The sequence below is a fragment of the Podarcis cretensis genome, assembly GCF_951804945.1.
Source record: "Podarcis cretensis genome assembly, chromosome: 4".
Classification (NCBI taxonomy): domain Eukaryota; kingdom Metazoa; phylum Chordata; class Lepidosauria; order Squamata; family Lacertidae; genus Podarcis; species Podarcis cretensis.
In genome coordinates this window covers 36,611,021-36,634,431 of record NC_137173.1, presented here as the reverse complement: position 1 = coordinate 36,634,431, position 23,411 = coordinate 36,611,021, and positions in this window count along the sequence as shown.

Below are 23,411 nucleotides of genomic sequence, written 5' to 3'. Positions count from 1 at the left end.
GGCACCTCTCAAGTGGGCGCCATTGCCATTACAAGAGAACAAGGGAGGCATTCATGGTGAGTTCCAGCACCTCTGTCTCCAGAAAAATAGCACCGACTATCATCTGTGAATTTGCCTAATCCTCTTTAAAGCAGCCAAAGTTTGTGGCCATCATTATATACTGTGGGAGCAAATTCCATGGTTTTACGCTGCTGTGTTAAGAACTCCTTCCTTTAGTCCTGCATTTTCCAAAATTCATCTGCACTGAGTGAGCCCTGGTTCTAGAGAGGGAGAAAAACTCTAACCAGTTATGGAGTAGATGGTGCTTAGCAAAGAAGCTGGTGCATAGGAACACAGGGAGCTGCCTTATACTGAATCAGGTCCTTGGTCCACCTAAATCAATATGGCCTATACTGATCCTCCACAGCTCTCTAGGGTTTCAGACAGGGTATCTTTCCTCCCACTACCCAGAGTTGTAAGGGATTGAATCTAAGACAGTCTACATGCAAGGAAGATACGCTACCACATTTCAAAATATATTTTTTTACAAACTTTAAAATATCCAGTGACTTCTCTTCTTCTCCTTCTGTGGTTCATTTTACATATCATACATTCCTGCATATTTTACTAAACAATTCAAATCAGTTTTTCACTTTTACATCCATCAAAGATTTACTCTGTTGAATTTATCTTAGTGCTGCCAGCGTTTACAGCTGTATACAATTATTTTCCATATATTCAATAAATGTTTCACACACTTCTTTAAATATATGTTCTTCTTGCTCTCTTATTCTATGTGTTAAATCTGCAAGTTCTGCATATTCTGTCAACTTAAGTTGCCAATCCTCTCTAGTTGGGACCTCACTCACCTTCCATTTCTGGGCTAATGAAACACGGGCCACAGTTGTTGCAGACATAAATAACAATTTCTGACACCTAGGAATTTCTTTCTGCGTTATTCCCAACAAAAAGGACTCTGAGTTTTTGTGGGAAATAGTTTTAAACATTTTTTTCAATTCATTATAAATCATTTCCCAATATACTTTTACCTTTTTACATGTCCACCACATGTGAAAAAGGGTTCCCTCAGCTTCTTTATACTTCCAACACATATCTGATTCTGTTTTATAAATCTTAGCCAACCTATTCGGAGTTAGGTACCATCTATGAATCATTTTCAAATAACTATCTACCAGTGAATAACATGCAGTAAATTTCAGGTCCCTTTTCCAAAGTTTCTCCCAGAGGTTAAGATCTATATTGTGTTCTATATCTATTGCACAGTGTGTCATTTAAGCTTTAACTAGCTTGTCTTTAGTTTCCCATTCTAATAAAAAAAGAATACATTTTAGACCAAAGCTTATCCTTATTTTGTAAGAGTTGTTTTTCAAATTATGAGCTTCGGTCCAGAACTGAGTAGTAGTTTTGCATGCATGCTGTACACTATATTAGAAAAAAATTGTTGTTTGTCAAAGAAACTCAACACTGCATAGCGATTCCATCATTCATGCTTGTGTCACTTAACAAATAAATGTTAGTAAACCACATTTAGTTAATGTTAGTAAACCCTGAAAGGGGTCGAGGTAGTTTGGAAATTGTGCAAAAATGCAGTGGCCTAGCATCTAGCTGATAGATGCTAGGCACACTGAGCACATAAACATGCTCTGCCAACTGTCCTGCCTGCCAGTTTGATACTTAGAGCTAAACCAAGGTGCTAGTTAGTTACTACCTAGAGGTGCTTATATGGCTAAACAGATGTACTATGGGGAATATATTTCCCTGTAATGTGTTAAAATTAGCTAATGAATGCCTACTCCATATTTATTCTGGCTGGGAGCTTAACTTATCTCCAAGCCAAGAATAACCTCATGGATTCAGCATAATTCTGACAGGATGGCATTTTTAACTGCAATCATGTCTTAAATTCCGAACATCGTATTTCAGCTTTCACATATATGCGGCAAATAGGATAACCTAATGGCAATACTTCTTGAAAGGACTCTGATTTTCCTCCCCACTGTAATTAATGAGGCCCAAGTGCTCTCTTTGGGTGAGATTTGTGACACTGGCGTGTGATCTCAGCATCTTCTGTCAACTGTTTCTTGCATTTAATGTTCAGGAGGAAAAGCCTTCTGACTTGATACACAGGTCACAGGGTGAGTGGGCCCTTTGGCTTGCAGGGTAAGCATTATAAATTACAAGTCAGCAACAGGCAGACTGATCTGCAATATATCTTTTCACTTTAGAGAATTTTATCAGTCAGCATGGCTCAAATATTCAGAGAAAGCAATTAACGAACAGCAGCACAAACACAGAGTTTACAGGCTTAAAATAATTATCTGAAAAATTCTGGCTGTGATTTTGCTAAACCCAACAATTCCTTGTGGTAATTACTGTATTAATGCCTGACAGAGAATGTTTATGGTCCGTTCTGTTCTGCACTGAAGAGAATTCACATCGCCTATAGCAGCCATGCTTTAGACAGGGCGTGCTGATTTCTCTACCGCTGTAGATTCAAGAGGCCATGTCAAATAATCTGACCACTGCAGCTGGATGTGCTGAACTCAGCCTTGATCAGCTGTTTGAACTGACAAGTGGGACCTGTAATAAAATTCTGCAGTGTGAATTGCTCATTTCAGGGAATCCACCCAGCCATGCTTTCCACCCTGTTGCTCCAGTGCATTGGGCTGTATTCAAAGCAATGCCAACACAGTTCCACTGGCACAGCAGCACATTTCTTCTCCATTCCTTTTCGCATTCCTTTCCCCTGAATCTTCTCTGGAAGGTCACCCAGGCAGAAGAGGGAATAGTATGCTATTGGAAACGACACCACTACTATAACAACTTTCATCTCAGTTTCCCATTTTCACTGAACACTTACCATTCTTTGGCCACTAAACATGCTCAGTTATCATTAAGCTGTTTTATACATCTTCATTCCTTATGATTTACTTTCTACGTCTGCAAATCTTGGGATTCCCCACAGCAGGCTATGTAGAATGACTGAGCTGTTACTATATCACGGCTGCAGTTTCATATGACTCTTGAGTCTGTGGCAAACGCAGCAGGTAAAAGTCAGTCTAAGCTGACTAGAAGACAGCTTTAAAAGATTGTGCAAATGCACCACAAAGCCATGATTACCCTTGCCACTTACTTTCTTCTGGACTTCCTTAGCCTCAGCAGAATCATCTATTCCTAAATGATTGATTCTCACACCTTTCATTTCCAACAACAAAGGCAACCCATTGGGCTATTTCCTGTGGCAACCACTTCAGTGTTTGAGTGGAGCATACAGTATGTCTCTAGTAGTGGCTTTGCCTTAGAAGAAAGCACTTCCATTCATACAAATGAGGCACAAATCAACACACACACACACACACACCCCACCAGCTAATGGAAAGCCCACATCACCCCAGAGAAGCTCTTTTGGAGTGTTGGTGGACCTTCTAGATCACAATGGGATATGCCACTGATGACTTCAGTAGGGGATTGGCAAATATCAGAGGTGCTGACCATGCTTAGGAGCCACCATGCTCAGTTATAATTTCCCCTCTTCTTTGTGTACTGCCTTCCTACTTCCCTGCCCACCTCCCCCAGTACAATAAAAGAGGCAAGACAGATAAGATGCAGCTATAATTTAAGAAGTAATTACCCACACATTTTGGTTGTCTTCCTCACGGGAAATTTATGCAGTAGTTAGCTAGGCACAAATTGCATCTTCTTCAAATAAAGTATGTGTAACTTGTGTAGAAAAGTTGTGTCTCCCTGTAGAGTCATATTGCATCATTCCAGTTAATGTCAGAACATATCAATGGTTAGAGCGTCATGCTAGGGCTGGGGAGACTCATGGTCAAATCCCCACTCAGCCATTAGGCTCACTGGCTAACCTTTGGAGGCTCACTATGCCTCAGTGTGATCTGCCTCACAGGGCTGCTGTGAGGATCAAGTGAGGAATATAGAAACACTTATGATGGTTTGTGCTCCTTGGGAAAAAAAGGTAGGATATAAATGTAATAACAAAAAAGTAGATAAATTTGCATCAACAAAAATAAGAACAACAAAAATAATATAATTCAAGTGTTGCAATATAGCTTCAAACAACAATTTGAATTCTGGTCCATGCATTTGTGGTGTCAGCAGGCATCTACTATTGTCCACTCCCCCCTTTAAATGTTAGGGCTGTACAGCAGATTTGGCTGAATCCCAAACCAAATCAGGCCAATTTGTGCTCTGTCCAAGTCACATCAAAGCAGCTACAAATCACTATAGAGTGGGTTGGGTCAATGCAAATCAATTTGCAGTGATTTGTGCCAATCTGTAGCTCAAAACAATATCTCACAAAGCCAGACAGACCGTCTCCAAACTGATGCAAGGGTACCAGGGTAGTGAGAAGGGAAGGGTGGTGAGAGGGGCAGGAGGAGACGGGAAGCTGGACTTTGCTTACTGAAAACTTCAGAGCTAGAATTTCACTTTATCCAATGCTGTCCAAGTCAATGGGATTGGGGAAGATTTATATTTTCTGGATGGTTATACAGATCCAGGAGAGGTCTGGATCTTTCCAGACTTAACTGGGTCTTATCCAGATTTACAAAATGTGCTCACAAATCATATCACAGTGTGTGTTCACAGCCTTATTCAATACTCCAGTTCCATGTGTTTTAGGGGGAACAAGCAACCCAAATCATACAATCTCTACATTTTGTTGCATGTACAGTATATGTTATACTTGGTAACAAATATTTGTGTAAGGCACCAGGCTATGTGACCCCACACTCATCTCATTCAGAAGAAAGGATATAATTGTATGTGACTTTGTACCTTTCTAAGCTTGTAGAGTATTTTAAAGGGATGAATAAATTTGAATAAGGGACCAGTTTGAGGAAATTGCAATTTGCTTCCTCCAGCAGAAGAGGAAGCTCAATTAACTGAATAAATTATTCATAGTGAAATATTTCTCAGCTCAAGTACCATCTCCATCTCCATTTAGTTCTTGGCATCACTGCTGATGCTGCTAACAAGGGTACCAATTAGTGCCAAGGAAAGGTAATTAATGTGTTAAGGAAAACGAAATCACCCTCCTCTGCCTCTCTTGGTTGGGGCTGGTTTTGTACACCAAAATGCTGAACTACCTCTAATCTAATACAAAACTAGGATATCAAAAGAAGGGTGTATAAAATCTATGAAGGAAATATGAAATATTCCATCAATTGAAGAGGATTAAGCACATTTGCATAATACCCAGGTGCCAGGAATTCATTCTGACATTTTTAAAAAAATTAAAGATGGCTCAGTATCCCCCTTTCTCAATAAGAACACAGTTAAATAGAAATCTATGCTGAATAAAGAAATGCTGTTTTGTTTCAAACCCTAAACATATGAAAAAGATAAAATGTGTGATTGGATGAGCTAGTGATGGGGGAGAACAGCAATCAAAGCATGGTTCATGCTTGCTGACTTCTTTGGTCCAAGATGCAGACTAACTAGAACCAATTCCCAAAATATTTTGTACGCTGTGCCAAAATATGTCCTCTGATTACTCAAAATTTTTATTCCTTTGCAAAAGCGACATCTGTTTTAATTTTTATTTAGAGCGTCCTTAGAATTTTGGTCACTGCTGAATTTTGACCTTACCTTATTGTGTGAGCTGGTCAATGGTAGTGGGTGTGTTTTCCTTTCCAGTAAATTTTTTTCCATTACTCTGCAGCCTCCCTGGCTGCCCACACTTCCTGAACTAAGAAAGGTTCATGGGACAGATATATCCCAATGCCCTCCCCAGTATTTGACTGAATTTGGCAGAGATAGCGCAGGATAGTACGTACCCCGGAAATGATCTCTTTCAGCTTCTGCCTTCTGGAAGAAGGTATAGGGTTATAAAGGCCAGGACTAGCCGCCTGAGAAACAGTTTCTACGCAAATGCAATTCTGGTTCTAAACGCAGCATAAGGGGTCTCTATAGTATAGTGTATTTAAAATGGGGTTTTAGAGTTTTTAGGGGTTTTTGAATGTTTTATGTAGTTTTATGTAGTTTTGTAATAGTTTTATGTAGTTTTGTAGTAGTTTTATGTAGTTTTTCAATTTCATTGTTTTACATGGGACAATGACAATAAAGATATTGTATCGTATTAGCTTTTTTTCTTTTTCTTTTTCTCTTTCTTTTCTTTTCTTTTTTTTTGCTGCTGCTGCTGCATCACACTGTTGACTCATGTTAAGTTTGTGGTCCACTAAGATCCCTAGATCCTTTTTTCACATGCACTACTAGTAAGCCAGGTGTCCGCCATCTTATATTTCTACAGTTGGTTCTTCCTGCCTAAGTGCAAAACCTTACATTTGTTTCTATTGAAATTTATTGTTTGTTTGGGCCAAGTTCTCCAATCTGCTAAGGTCATGTTGAATACTGATTCTGTCTTCTGCAGTATTAATCCTGATTCTGTTTTCTGTGGCATTAATCCATGTGGCCCTTCAGATGTTGTTGAACTCCTATCAACCTCACCCGGCATGGTCAATGAAGATAAGAACACAAGAAGATCCTGCATCCTGTTCTCACAGTGTCCAACCAGGGAAGCCTGCAAGTGTGACATGAATGCAAGAAATTAAGTGAATTGTAATTCAACAACATTTGGTGGGCCACTGATTTCCCACCCCTTGATCTAAAGGGATCTTCTGTATGCAAATCACAGGGAAGACCTCATACAAAGATGCCAACAAAAATTGCTCCAGCAAACATGAACAACTTATCTTTTATATCTTCCTCACACCATGGAACTTGCACAGCATCAAATCTTCAATCACATTTCCAGGATCTATAATGTAATAAGAAGCTCTGGGAACTCAGTTATCACAAAATAAAATAAAATAATTGATTCAATGTTCTGGAGAGAGTCCTTCTGTACAGCTGACAATGACCTTGGAACAGACAAAGGTAGCGATGGGCGAACTGCTCACGAATTGTCCAAGAAAAGTAATACTTCTTAGAATACATCCTAAGGTATAGAATAACACAATAGGTGAATCATAATGCAGTTTGCATTCAAGGCAAGCTTTATTCATTTGAGCTGTTTCAGCATTATGAGAATATTATGTTTTGTAATTATAATGAATCTCCCATACTTAAAATCTGTGGGACTCAAACAGCATGTGGCTCTAACTTGTCAGATGTAGACTTGACAAAAAAGTAAAAATGACATAATGCATTCATTGCAGAGCTGAATGCTTGAAAACAATATTCATTTGAAAAGCTGTAAGAAAAGAACAGTTTGCCAATGACAGATATCATGTTTCTCAACACAAAATTAACACCAAATGATGATTAACTGTTACTCTAGGGAAGAAAGAAACAGCAGTACAATTTGTTGCTTCAGAGATGGAGATTTTGGGAGCAAGTATGTGTCTTTGAACCTTTTACCATATTCCCATCCTCACTGTTCTCACTGTCTCACGTTTAAGCAGAGATGCTGCTTGTATGAAATGGTGCCTACACATGAAAGGTCCATATACATAAATTGCATCTGGAAATGCATCAGCATTGCTCAGATGTAAACTTGCTGTTCCAACTTGCTGTTCATCCCTGAATCACTCAGCTATGAACAGTTGCTGTTCAATGTGAGTTGGCCCATAGCTGCAGCAACATATACCTTTCAACTTTGTGGCATGAGAGGCAAAACACAGCATTCCTTAATTCCAAGTTGAATTTCTGAATTTCTCCTGAATGAGCTTGCTTTTATCATCACATTTTTTTCCTGCAGTCCAATTCACTGAGAAGTTGGCATTCTGCATATGCTGCGGTTCATCAGCCATCCCAATAAATCATGTTCTGAATAGTAATAAACACTGCCATTTCCACTGTATGAACAGGAAGTAATAAATAACATAGTGCTAGCAGGAGGTGATTCTGTAGATTACAGCGGGGAGGGGGGGGAGAGGAATCCACGTCCCATTATTCACTTTTAATTATTCTTGCAGGTAGATAAAGCTGTTCATCCTTTTATCCAGCCACTTCCCAAATGCAGGAAGTTTTTTTCAATCATTAACCAAAATAACTATTTGTAACTTGATGGGGGAAGGAGCAAAATGAAGAAGGAAGATAATTAAATGACAATCAGATGTTTGTCAGGCTTCAAGGACAAAAGATGAGGAAGCAGGGACAACAAATTAAAGACTATGGAGCTGTGCATTATTAAATTGTCCCCCTTTTGATAATCAATGAGCCACGTAATTGCTACTAGGGATGACAGGTCTGTAATTCTGGCAAGCAATGATTGCAAACTGCAAATTATCTACTGGCGTGTACTTCTGGGATAGTTCCACCAATTTCCATGAAACTCCAGTTAGAGGAGAGTTCTGGAGTAAGTGGTCTGTGGATGGTAATTCACTGAAATTGGTTGAGACCACTTGATTTCAGTTTACTAATTTTGTTTTCACAGAAGTTTCCTGCCTTTAGTATCGCATGAAAGCAAAAATCAAAGGGTGAAGGCTGTTTCCATCATGGCATCTCAGTGCCAGGAAAGGAATAATTTTTTTCTCAAATTTCCAAATTTCTACTTGTTGCATAGCCACAAAGGGACAGAAGCCCTGGCTAGAATGAAAAGTCACAGCAGGATCCCTAAATTCTTTATTATTGATATCTCTTGCAAACCACTCTCACCCCAAATGCAACACTTTGAACTAAAGAAGAGGATGTATATATTCTATATGTTTTATCATAGTGCCTTTTTAAAAAGTAAAGCAGCAAATTAAAGCTTGGTGGGCTAAGTTTATCCACACTAGCTTAAGTGCTTGGATAGTATAAATGCAAATACAATCTATTTGTCTATAAACAGAGTAAGCAGAACACATGATCTGTGAAGGTCATAGCAGTTATTTTATCTTTGATGAAAACAACTGGCCTCTTTAGGAGATATTATTGTCATTCTCTAAAGCTAGACATTTACAGAGTAACCATATACATGTATAAGTCAGAAATACGTCCTATTGAGCTAAACGGGGCTTATTCTCAGGTAAGAAAGTACAAGACTGCAGTTGTGATCTCTTGTTCTCAGTCACACACTTAAGGCCCAAAGCAGATGTGACAGAAGCAGTTCCGTTAGGCAGAAGGAGGCATTTCTCTGAATTTTGCAATGCAGTTCTCTAGCAAAGTAATGTATACAAAAAATGCCCATACTAAAGTATGCATAATATGTATGCATTGGGGGGGGGGAGCCTTGCCTGAACCTATCAGGAGCCAGAAGAACATGTATACTTTGAGAAACACTCATGTTAAAGATAAAGGGACCCCTGACCATTAGGTCCAGTTGTGGCCGACTCTGGGGATGCGGCGCTCATCTTGCTTTATTGGCCAAGGGAGCCGGCGTACAGCTTCCGGGTCATGTGGCCAGCATCGCGAGCCAGAGCAGTGCACGGAAACGCTGTTTATCTTCCCGCCCGAGTGGTACCTATTTATCTACTTGCACTTTGACGTGCTTTCGAACTGCTAGGTTGGCAGGAGCTGGGACCGAGCAACGGGAGCTCACCCCATCAGTGGCATAGCGTGGGGGTGCAGGGGGGCCCGGCCACACCGGGCGCAACATCTGGGGGTTAGGGTTAGGGGGCGCAAATCCACGGGTTAGGGGGCGCAAATTACTTGCCTTGCCCCGGGTGCTGACAACCCACGCTACGCCACTGCACCCCATCGCGGGGATTCAAACCGCCGACCTTCTGATCGGCAAGCCCTAGGCTCTGTGGTTTAACCCACAGCACCACCCGCGTCCCAGACTCACATTACTGTATGTTTATCCATAAACCTCTCCTATAAAGACTGTAATCCCAGGTCACTGTGGTCTGCAGACGAGACCCTTCTGACTGTACCATCTTCTATAGATGTTTATCTGGTGGGGGCGCAGAGCAAAGCTTCTCTACTGTGATGCCTACCACGTGGAATGCTCTTCCTATCACATGAGCACCAATGGTGAGGAATTTTTACCACCAAACCAAGTCATAGAATCATAGAATCATAGAATCATAGAATCATAGAGTTGGAAGAGACCACAAGGGCCATCGAGTCCAACCCCCTGCCAAGCAGGAAACACCATCAGAGCACTCCTGACATATGGTTGTCAAGCCTCTGCTTAAAGACCTCCAAAGAAGGAGACTCCACCACACTCCTTGGCAGCAAATTCCACTGTCGAACAGCTCTTACTGTCAGGAAGTTCTTCCTAATGTTTAAGTGGAATCTTTTTTCTTGTAGTTTGGAACCATTGCTCCGTGTCCGCTTCTCTGGAGCAGCAGAAAACAACCTTTCTCCCTCCTCTATGTGACATCCTTTTATATATTTGAACATGGCTATCATATCACCCCTTAGCCTCCTCTTCTCCAGGCTAAACATGCCCAGCTCCCTTAGCCGTTCCTCATAAGGCATCGTTTCCAGGCCTTTGACCATTTTGGTTGCCCTCCTCTGGACACGTTCTAGTTGTCAGTGTCCTTCTTGAACTGTGGTGCCCAGAACTGGACACAGTACTCCAGGTGAGGCCTGACCAGAGCAGAATACGGTGGCACTATTACTTCCCTTGATCTAGATGCTATACTCCTATTGATGCAGCCCAGAATTGCATTGGCTTTTTTAGCTGCCGCGTCACACTGTTGGCTCATGTCAAGTTTGTGGTCAACCAAGACTCCTAGATCCTTTTCACATGTACTGCTCTCAAGCCAGGTGTCACCCATCTTGTATTTGTGCCTCTCATTTTTTTTTGCCCAAGTGCAATACTTTACATTTCTCCCTGTTAAAATTCATCTTGTTTGTTTTGGCCCAGTTCTCTAATCTGTCAAGGTTGTTTTGAAGTGTGATCCTGTCCTCTGGGGTGTTAGCCACCCCTCCCAGTTTGGTGTCATCTGCAAATTTGATCAGGATGCCCTTGAGTCCATCATCCAAGTCGTTGATAAAGATGTTGAATAAGACCGGGCCCAAGACAGAACCCTGTGGCACCCCACTAGTCACTCTTCTCCAGGATGAAGAGGAACCATTGATGAGCACCCTTTGGGTTCGGTCAGTCAGCCAGTTACAAATCCACTGAGTGGTAGCATAGTCAAGTCCACATTTTACCAGCTTCTTTACAAGAATATCATGGGGCATCTTGTCAAATGCCTTGCTGAAATCAAGGTAGGCTACACCCACTGCATTCCCTTCATCTACCAGGCTTGTAATTCTGTCAAAAAACGAGATCAGGTTAGTCTGACATGACTTATTTTTCAGAAATCCATGCTGACTATTGGTGATCACAGTATTCCTTTCTAGGTGCTCACAGACTGTTTGCTTAATGATCTGCTCCAGAATCTTCCCTGGTATTGATGTCAGACTGACTGGGCGGTAATTATTTGGGTCCTCTCTTTTCCCCTTTTTGAAAATAGGGACAACATTTGCCCTCCTCCAGTCTGCCGGAACTTCGCCTGTTCTCCAGGAATTCTCAAAGATGACTGCCAGTGGTTCTGAGATCACATCTGCCAGTTCTTTTAATACTCTTGGATGCAGTTCATCTGGCCCTGGAGACTTGAATACATCTAAACTAGCCAAGTATTCTTGTACTATCTCCTTAGTTATTCTGGGCTGTGTTTCCTCTGCTGAATCATTTGCTCCAAATTCTTCAGGTCGGGCATTGTTTTCTTTATTGGAGAAGACTGAGGCAAAGAAGGCATTGAGGAGTTCAGCCTTTTCTGTGTCCCCTGTTTGCATTTCACCATCTTCTCCTCTGAGTGACCCCACGGTTTCTTTGTTCTTCCTTTTGCTACGAACATACCCATAAAAGCCTTTTTTGTTGCTTTTAACCTCTCTAGCAAGCCTGAGTTCATTCTGTGCTTTAGCTTTTCTGACTTTGTGTCTACACGTGCTGGCTATTTGTTTGAATTCCTCTTTGGTGGTTTCCCCCCTTTTCCATTTTTTGTACACATCCTACATATTCACCCAAGCTTATAAATACTGATTACTGCCATTTCCCCTGATGATTATTTGCCCAGTCAGGTGCATTATGTGACCCATGAGAGCAGCAAAATAACCAGACTGTATGATGGCAATGGGATAAAATCAGGCCAAATCTTTATTGACAGCAGCAGGCAGGGCAAGGGTTGACATGGCATTGGGCCCCAGGATCAGTTCATCATTCCACAAGCCCCATGTTGATGGAATGGATCCGCTGGGTTTGGATCTCTCCAAACCTGTATGATGGGAGTCGGCCAGTGTTGAACCTGGCGTGGTGCAAGCCAAGCAAGCACATCTCACTGGGGTCCAGGGTGCAGATTCCAACCAAGCAGATACCGAACCCTTGCTTGGGTTTGCCATGGTCAATCCTCCCCTCAGGCCCCTTATGGGGGGTCCCTATACTATGCTGATCCTGACCAATGCCATTTCTGCCCTCATACAAACAATGTTCTTCCACCTAACAAAGGAAAGCCATAATTTCACTAAGGGAAAGGCAAAACAAAAAACAAAACAAAACAAAAACAAACTAGGCTAATCAGGTTGAGAGAGATATAAAAAAATCCTTTCTGGCCCTGTCAACTAGCGACCCAGTATTGCCCAGTGAAGGTTCTAACCCAAAGGTGGGCAGTGGGAAATTCTCAAAGCAAAATGGCTGTGAGCTCCAGGGGAAGCGGCCTTATATAGGCTTTCCCCTCCCCTCTTCAGCAAGGGCTCATGGGGCAGATTTTCCCCATGAGCCCACCACACAGAGAAGATACTGGTCAAAACCTTGCCCAGTATTTTGCTGTAATCCATGGGCCACAGCGCTGCTGGGCAAAAGTGTCCTGTGCTTCTTGGACATGGAACGGGGCTTGTTTGGGACTTGTTCTGTTTTATTATTATAAATCACTTTGGCATTTCTTTCTGTAAATGAAAAGGGTTACTGAAATCTTTTAAATAATAGGTAACTAAATGAAGCTGTTTGTAGGCTAAAATGCTGTGCCCAGAGCACTGCCTAAATAGAGCTCTATTTAACTGGAACACTTTAGCTTGTGAACAGTTTATGAATAACCAAACAATAATTTACTATTATACTTATATCTTGCCTTTCCTCCAAGGAGCTCAGGATGGTATGCAATGCATGGTTGTTCTCCCTATTTTATCCCCAGTGGGGTAGATTAGGCTGATGCACTGTTCTTGGCACAAGGTCACATAGTCGACTTCTTGGTAGAGTGGGGATCTGAACCCTGGGCTGTGTCTACACTCCTCTTTGCTCGGTATCCTGTGTGCTCCAACTGCTGTTTGGGAAAAGATGTAGATACGATGTCAGCTACAATCCATATCTGTCTTGCATGCATTCTGCTGCTGCTTAGGAAATACTGTGTTTTGATGTGTTTCCCCTCCACATCAGCTTTGACCTTAATTGAGAAAAAGAACAACCTAGTTCCCCATAATATGAGCAACAAATAATGCAATACTATGAATGCAAACAGCAAGAGCCTGCTCCCCACTCTTTCAAGGGTTCTACTGCTGCCCCCAAACAACATCAGGGATCTCTTTTGTCTGCCTAAGCAGAATATTAAAGCTTTGGAGCCTCCTGTTTTCAGGCTCAGCATCTGTCCTTATTTGCAAAACAAAATGTAATGAAATCACAGAGCTGTGTAGTTTTCAATAAGTGGCTGTGAGTGAGCAGCGGCCGGGGTGGGTGGTGGGTGGGGAGAAGCCTCTCTATGTGCACCAAGTGGCTACAAATAGTATCTGTCGGTGGAATGAAAAATTAAGCAGGGCCAGAGACCATGTTTAGGAAGAGCAAGGCCTTTTACTGATGGAGATGGCATTGATCCTATAAAATTAATCTGTCGCATTTGAACAGAGAAAAGCTGAATACCCAGGGAGACAGAGAGACTGCAAGTGCTAGCAATAAAATTAAAAAGCTGTGGCTGGGATGGAGCTACCTGCCTTGCCTTCCCTCCTGATAATGGCAGCAGAAACAAAAACAGACTTCAGCAGAAGCTACCAGATCAGCTAATTAACTCTATAATTTGTATCTGGTGTTCACTGCTCTTAATGATGGCTTATTCGGCTTCAGCTCTTAGGGAAAGAAAACAGGGCATTGGGGAGTCTTTTTGAAAAATGCCTGGGATATTACATACTTGAAAGTGAGAGGGAAATGGTGGGTTGTGGTCTAAAACTCCAGGGAATGTGCAAAGAATTAGAGGAATAAAGAAAACAAATAATAAGAGAGTAACACACACACACACACACACACACACACACCACACACACACATGCCTTGCCTGGTCAGCTAGGACCTGCTTCCAATCCATTCTGTGTGAAAATAATTGGAGCATGTAGGAGATGGATTTGCTCATAATAAATGGACCTCCTCTGGATGAGGCAGAATGACATTAGGCTTGACTATCCTGAAAGGACAGCATAATTTAGCAGCAGTGATGCTGGTGGCATGATTCACTTTTGTGTTTCAGATGGCACATTGCAGTGGCAGGCACATTTTACCTCCAACCGCAGGTAACAAAAGGCAAACATAGTAGCAGCTTTATAATGCGGCTGGTCCAAGGGAGTTAATTAGAGCATCCTCATCTTTCAGTCAGACTGCCACAGAAATGTGCCAAATGCTGGGCAAGAGGGTGGAGGCCTAATGTTGCCATGAGCCTGGGCCAAGGCTATGCAGAAAAGCAAAATGTGCTGCTTTTCGGAATGAGCAGGGCTTGAGAATGCCTAAAGAGATTCTTTCCCGTGCTTTAAACAAGAGGAAGATCCCTATAGCTAAGACAACGAGCTAAGCTTGGAGCAAATCTAAGACTACACTCTGCTGCAGCAGCATGAAAATCAAACCCATGGGCAGAGGCATAGGAAGGTCAGGTGGTACCAGGTGCGGAAAATTTCTTTTCACTCCCCCCCCCACACACATTGATTTTTAAATTTATTTTATTTTTTTTGCCTGCAAAAATGGTTTGACTTTATTTCATATTTTCTTACAAAGGAATGATTCTGGGCCTCTGATAACAAGTAGGCGGCTGTGGACAGATACTTAAATCTACAGGATGGATTGTGTTTTGGCTTGTGTTGTTTTATTTATATATATTTTTTATTTAATAAATAAAATTTGTTTTTAAAAACCTGCAAAGTGGTTTACCAAAACAAAACAAAAAACACCACAGCAGTACATCAAGAAAAATTAACAATCCTACTTTAAAATATACAAAAGCTAAAATATTAAGATTAAAATTACGTCAGCTCCAATCCTGTACGACGGTAGTCGGCCAGCCTTTCCCTCAACAAAGGTCTCAAAAGGTCTCATTCACTTTTTACTGAAGGTGTTGGCCCGTCGTAGTTTCAAGAAGCGATTTAACTGATGTTCACCTCTGAATGACAGTCATTTGCTCACCTTCTCACATAAAGTGGAGACATATTTCTGGTGCAGAGACAGCACATTACAATATTTAGGAAATGATGTCTAAAGCCTACTTTCCAAAATAAGAAAATGTGTTGACTGATTGATGTAATTCATAGGAAATATGAATCATAGGTCTCCCCCACTCTGTTGTTGTTTTTCCCCTCCCCCGTTTGTTTAATGCCTAACTCTTTATTGCACATTGGGGGTCTTCACCAAGCCATTTATGAGAGTAGGCTGTCAGCTGCTCCCAAAGCTAGCATAGATCAGAACTGTGTTTATTAGTTCCTTGTGTGCAGAGCTAACTTGCCCAAATTTGAACGTTATTAAAAAATAATTAAAAGTATGTGTCAGAAGGGAGAAGCATATAAAATGTAGTTTAAACTACACCATAGGTCTCAGTTCAATAAAAACATGCCTTCCTTAAGGGAAACAGCACAGAATGAATGCAACAGAGCAATGCTGTCAGACTGTTTATGTCTGTAGACTAGCAGTACCAGGGATGAATATGGCCCGTGGCATTTAAATACTTCTCTAGGGCACAATCTTCAAGGTAAATATTTTGACTTAGAAAAATATTAGCAAAATTACTGTTTCCAGCCTGTTGGAGAGTGCTTAAAATGCTCTGAAGAATGCTCCATGTCCCCTGTCATTTTCTTTTCAAAGTAATAGAAAACTATTGGCAAATGACTGGCCATAAGACACAATCACAGACATTCAAACCGAGATTTGGGTTGAAGGATTTCCTTTTTCTATGTTTTTGTTTTACCTGGTTATATTTTATAACACCAATATGTTCACGCTAAAGCGACTGACACATTCGAGTGAGGAAAATATACTAGGAGCGTTTTGAGCACTATGAAATGTGGTGATAGGGAAATGGGACAAAGACACCAAGTGAGCATCATGCAGTAAGCACTTCCTTTCTCACCCCAAAGCTGAACACAGTTGCTGGAATGAAATCTCACTTATTATAAATTTAAATTCTCTTTCATCCCGTCTCTCTTTCTCTCCACCTAGAAAGGAGAAAGTTAACAGGGAACATGACAGAGATACATAAAAATGATGGATGTTTCTGATAACAGGGAACAGCTATTTACTCTTTCATATAATAGAAGAATGCAGAGACTCTTGGGGAATCTAACATGCTGCCTTTCCCACCCACACATTCCAAAGTCAATGTGTGGAATGTGATAATGGCCAAAGGCATAACTGACAGAGCTAGCCAAACCACACATCTGCTGTGCTGGATGGGATTTGGAAGGGGTCTCTTTCACCTACCACTGTATGGCTTCTCCAAATTCCACTGGTGAGGGATGTCTGTCACCAGCACAGAATCTCCTCTGTCGAAGAGTGTCACGATGCACCCATCCAAACTGCTGGTGGGAGAAAGTTGCCATCAACAGGATTCCCCACCAATGGTAGACAGTGGATCTGTCCCCCAAAGAGGCATTTCAGGGGACAGACTGGTCTCGCACAGTATCCACTGGATTCTGATCACCATTATGTGACAGCAAGAGGCTGGTCAATATCTATGTGCTGTAACAGTATAGGTTGTTGCTCCTCAAAAAGGAACCCCCATTGCTATTTTTCTAGAGAAAGAGGTGCCAGAATGCACTATGAATGCCTCCCTTGTCTTATAATGGCCATGGTGCCCACCTGAGTGGTGCCAGAACTGAGTTCCGTAGAGTTCCAGCTGGGAAAAAAGCCCTGGTCCCCCTCCTTCCATCCTGACCAGCACAAGCAGTGGAGCTGTGAACTTGGCGGTGGTATAGCAACTGCACTCCATCAAGTCCAGCTGGCCAGATTGCATCTGGAGTTCCCAAAAGGGCAATATATTTTCACAGAAGATGGTTAAGACAGGAATCCTCATTCTGGTGGTAGAACTAAGTCTTGTCCTGCAGACAGCTGTGAACACACTGAGAGGGGACAGAACTAGCAAAGGTTTCCCTCTGTTGTTACATACTCCTGCTGAAGCATCTGAAAGTGGCTTTACTTACGGCCACCTTGACAAATAGCCATTGGCATGTTTATTTTCCATGACCTTTCTTTCTACTTCTGCTGCAAACCGTCTACTTTTTAACAAGGTCACTTTCACAGGAACTATTTTAACAGATACGGGGAGAGAGTTTTCTTTGAAATCTTCCATCAAAGCAGTGCGCAAACATTAAAGAACGAAGCCTCATGAGGTTGATAAGCATTATTATAAAGCTGGCTGACTGTGTGTTCCATTTGTGAAGCATTCTGCAAATGGAGAAAGTAAAGCTTAGAAGCTATAGTAAAGTATTGGGGTGCTGAGAAAAGATACCATGAAAACGCTGACCGTGCCTGTGATTTAAAAGATGCAAATGAGTCTGAAGGTTTAACAGCATTTAAGAGAAAGAATGATAGTTTCTTATGTACTTGGAAAATTCCTCCCTTGGCTGACAATCAGTTGCGACCCATGCAGAGGTTCATCATGAGATACAGCTCAGGACTGCAATACCTCAAGGACCACCTCTCTCTACCTGAACCTACCCAGACATTGGTATCATCCTCCGAGGCCCTTCTTTGTGTGTCACCTCCGCAAGAGGTCCAGAGAGTGTCAAAACGAGAACGAGCCTCTTCTGCAGTAGCTGCCCATTTGTGGAATGTTCTCCACAAGGAGGTTCACCAGGCACCTTCATTATATCTTCATTGTATCTCCCGCTTGGACTACTGCAATGCGCTCTATGTGGGGCTACCTTTGAAGGTGACCCAGAAATTACAACTAATCCAGAATGCGGCAGCGAGACTGGTGACTGCGGGTGGCCACCAAGACCACATAGCACCGGTCTTGAAAGACCTATGTTGGCTCCCAGTATGTTTCTGAGCACAATTCAAAGTTTTGGTGTTGACATTTAAAGCCCTAAACAGCCTCGGCCCAGTATACCTAAAGGAGCGTCTCCACCCCCATCGTTCTGCCCGGATGCTGAGGTCCAGCACCGAGGGCCTTCTGGCGGTTCCCTTGCTGTGAGAAGCAAAGCTACAGGGAACCAGACAGAGGGCCTACTCTGTAGTGGCGCCCGCCCTGTGGAATGCCCTCCCATCAGATGTCAAAGAGACAGGGAAGTTTTTAATGTGTGACATTTTAATGTATTTTTAATCTTTGTTGGAAGCTGCCCAGAGTGGCTGGGGAAACCCAGCCAGATGGGTGGAGTACAAATTATTATTATTAATAATAATAATAATAATAATAATAATAATAATTTTATTATTATTATTATACACCTTTAGGTGCCAGATGAAAAGGTTCCTCTTCAATCAGGCCTTTGACTGATTGACACCCAACACCCTTCTAAATGTGTTGTGTGAGGAAGATTAGTCAAGAGAATGGTGCAAAATGAGTATCCAGGAAAACTTACTAAGTGTTTTCTTTTATGTATGCTGTTAAATTTAATTAAGGAGGGGGTTAAGATTTTATGGTCATATTTGCAGGGTGACCGTCCAATTCTACAATTCTATGATATGTGGGGTTAAACTGATGTATACTTTGCTCTAGGCAAATTAGTTTGGTCAGAACTGAGTATATACTTCCAGAGTTAAAGCTAAATGCATCTGGTAATAGAGCCACCATAGCTGCTAGAGGGCCATGAAAATTGTGTCCTGGGCATTTTAGACTCATCTACCCATGTACTATCTGAAACCAAAGAAGTGCATTGGTTACCAGATACGAAATATGTTGGCTTTATTTTCAGCTCTCTCACCCCACCCCACCCCAAACAGTAATTTCAGACCCAACATATGTATGGATGGGGGGGGGGATCAAAATAACTTGATTTATGTTGGTTTCTGCCTTGTGCATTAAGCTTTACCCATCCATGCAAAATGAGTGCACAGCCATTGTGTGATTATGGCACTGCACACCAACACACAAGGGGAGAAGTGCAAGAGAGGATAAGGCCTAAAAGTTCAAATGCTATTAGATTTCATCATCTGTGGAATTTTTTCCTCCAAATGTTCACCACTGTGTAATATACATTAGCACTCTTGCTGCAGTAGGAAAAGTCATTTCTCCCTGACAATAGCAATAGATTCAGAAAACCATATGTTTAAATGAATGGGAATGCTATTTACTTAGGACTGTACTGATATGAAGCAAGGGAAAAGATTGAGATCAACAGCAAAATCCTATGCCTTTCTAAGACATCAGCCTTGCAGATTTATATGAGATTTAACTCCAAGTAAGTGCGCAGCATGAATTTTGAATAAATATGGCTTTTTAAAATAAATGATATTTAGATAAAATACTTTACAATAACAAGAACTGTGTGCGGTCTGTTTTTTTTTAACCCAATCCAATGATAATAGGAAAGAGGTAAGAAGATACATGCACCAGTAATATTATATGGTTTAGTCACTAGATGTCACAGGAATTTGGTGTATCTTTGTGGGGTTTCCAGTTGTTCTGTCTTCTTTAAGAGGCTCCATAACATAAGAAGATAAGGAGAGCCCTGCGGGACTTGATCAGGTCAAATACCCATCCTGTCTAGCATTTTGTTCTCACAGTGGCTAATCAGGCAGAGGACCTGCTTGGTGGCAGCACCATCCCTGTGGAGTGCCCTCCCATCAGATGTCAAGGAGATTAAGAACTACATGGTTTTTAGAAGACATCTGAAGGCAGTCCTGTATCGGGAAATTTTTAACGTTTGATGTTTTATTATGTTTTTATATCCTGCTGGAAACTGCCCAGAGTAGATGGGGAAACCTAGCCAGATGGGCAGGGTATAAATAATAAAAATGATGATGATCATGATCATGATGATGATGATGATGATGATGAAAGTCTGCCATGACAGCACTGAAGCACCATCTGCAGACCACAAAGGAAAAAATTCTAAAGTGTCCTCCCTCAACTCCACTTCCTGCTTCAGAGATTTTATCAAAGGCATTAAAGCCTACCTTCTCATCCAGGAGTCTAGAAACTTCCATTAAAAAGTAAAAGAAAGCTCAGATTCCAGATGCATAAGTATCATTGAGCTTCAGAACTCAAGGATACTTATGCAACCAATATATTACACTCTCAATATTTACTCCAGCAGAACAATGGAAACTCTGACATGGGTGGATGGAATTGCCACTCTGGGGCCTAGGAATACTTCACTACACTGGGGGATTAACTCAGGAATAGGTAATGTTTGGCCCTCCAGATGCTAACAGACTCAAACTCCCATCAGCCTCACCCAGCACGCCAAATGAACAGGGGTGATGTGGCCGCCAGATGTCACAAGCATATAGTTCACATGTTCCACACCCCTGCTTTCCACTATATTTTTGGTGGTTTACCACATGAGGAGAACACTACATAAATGTGGGGGATCTAGATTCTAATCCCAACAGCTCCTGCCATGCTATTTTATAAGATGACATAAGAGTTTGTATTTGCATTCAGATTTTTACTATTAAAATGGGGAGGGTTAAAAATAAACAAATTAATGATTAAATGGATTTCTTCTCAAAAAGCTGCTAGGCTAGTTGTTGGGGAAGGCTAAGGTGACCTATTTTGCTTTAAGAGGCAGGAATTGTGACACACTTCCACAATTATCCACTCATAAGGACTTGTGGGTGGATGAGTTGGCAAACACTCCACTGTGCTTCTTGCCTAAGTGGTCATCAACAATCCATTGGCCTTTTTATTTTATTTTGCCTTAAAGTGCTTAATGTGTTTACTCATTCCTCGACTCAACAGCTTTGCAGCCCCTGGAAATTGTTTAAATGAAAAGCATAAAAAAACAACCCATGAAGGTTTATGAATAAATGAGGCAGAATACATTTTGTTAAGTCTACCTGTCCCACAGAATAAAATGCTTACGCAGTCATCTACTTGGAAACCTGCTTTTTTTAAACACTTGAAAGGATTGGCACTCCAAGGCGAGGTAAACATTCCACTCCTATGTCCATGTTTTCAAGCTGGGTTGGAATTTATCAACCAAGTCCCCAAGGGGCATACCTATTTAGGCAATATGCTTTGAACCATGGAAAAGATCCCAAAGGCCATCTAGTTGAACCCATGTCAAAGCAGGAAATTCACTACTACATAATGTCTGATAGGTGGCCATCCACTTTAAAATGTCTAATGAAGAACAGTCCACCATCTTCTGAAGCAGTCTGTCCTACTGTCAAAGAGCTCCTACTACCAGAAATGGTTTGTCAAACCATGTTTTTGTGATTTGAGCTTATTGCTTTGACTCTCAGCTTAGGAGCGATAGAAAGCTTTGTTGAAAATTTCCCAAGAAGAATTTGGAATGAATACGCACAGCACATATCTCTCTGCCTTAACCATACTTGATAATCACCAAACACAATACCCACCTTAGCTCACTCATAAAAAACATGCAACAAAGATCCGTTTAAGGGATTCTAACATGCTTTATGCACTGGACTGCAAATATGAAAGATTGTTAAGAACAATGATACAATACTTCTACACAACTAGGCTGGATTCATACAACCTTTTTTTCTGGGAAATGCCTACAAGTTGTAGATCTTCAGGTGATTTGCACATGCACAGCCAATCTTGTGTATGGTTTATTCATTTGGTACATCTCTTTCATATCTCCCAGGATGTTCTGGCCTGAAATAGGTGTTGCATCTTTCACAGTATGGATCTGCCCATGGGCAAATCCACAAAAAAGCACAAAATCATATTATACAGCTCTACATGATTACATCTTTTCAATCTGCATGTGGGAGAAAGCAGGTTTGAATGCTTTTCATGTACAGTATCTGTATCTATCTTAGATTCCAACATGCGTGCCTTAATGTGTTAAGCATACCTTAACTCCCTGCTTTATTGTTGATGACCATGATTTCACTTCTGTGATTTCTTTTGTCCCTATGATTGTTTTGGAGTATGTTATGTTGGTGATATGAATGCTCTTTGAGCTGAATATGACAAGGAGGTGAGTTTTTCATGTACATAGAACTGTATGGACTGCATGTGGAAATCAGGGAGAAAATCCCATTCTAGTCCTTTCCCTAGCAAGACAGTTAATACATGGATGTTGCTGCTGTTGTTTTAATTTTAAAAATAAATATGATGTAGATGCCTAACCTTCTATATGGGGGAGCATTCAATTTAGCTCTCTGCCACTCAGTATGAACTTGGCTATATGCTTTCTCTTGGGCTGCGGTCCTAAACCCATTTGCCTGGAAGCAAATTCCATGAAGTCTGTGGGACTTGCTTTCTCACTAAGCATATTTAGGAACAGTGTGAAAATGTGCAGCTAGTTCAAACATGATGCAAATAAAGCTGACAATAGCACACTGACTATCTGCCTACAACCTTATACCCTGGGAGTATCAATAAAGGCAAAGGTACTTCCTTATGAGTAGACAGGTATGGATTTGCACTGTTGCACTAATTACTTTATAAATAATTTCTTCATTCATACTTTTCTTCTTCTAAAACTTAGCTAATAATTTTGCTGATGGTGCATGAGACCAGTTTGTTCTTCTACAGCAGACTATGCTCTATTAAAACTAATGGCAGAAGAATATGATGTTTGTAAAATGAGATGAAATGCAGGCTCAATATTTCAGTCCTGAGAACTTTTCTGCATAAAAGCCCAGAGGGCATAAGAATTATGAAGCTTCCATAACCACAGGAGCTACTCAGATTAAATATGCCACAAGCCTATTTAAGCATATGTACAAAAATAACTGCATCGGCAGTGCTAAATTTTTTATTGCCCAACTGTTTTGATTAAAACAATGGGCAGTTATTGCAAATATATATCAAAAACATATATAGAGTGTTGAAGAAGATAAAATCATCCAAAGCCAGCTATTTTGTGCCTCAAATACAAAAAGCTAAAAACAATTCACATGTTTTTTTTAAAAAACATATATATTTCCCTTTTATATATATATTAAATCCAATCTTATTTCCATATTTGCAATCTTATTCCACATGATTTACATAAAACACATGATATATTCCATTTCACTACAAAAGCTTAATATAAATAAATATATGGCATAAATAATTAATGCACTCTGTATAAATATAAGCTTAAATACTTATTTTTTGGTAGAGAAGATAATTTTAAAATGTTCTAGAATTAACAATTGTTATATT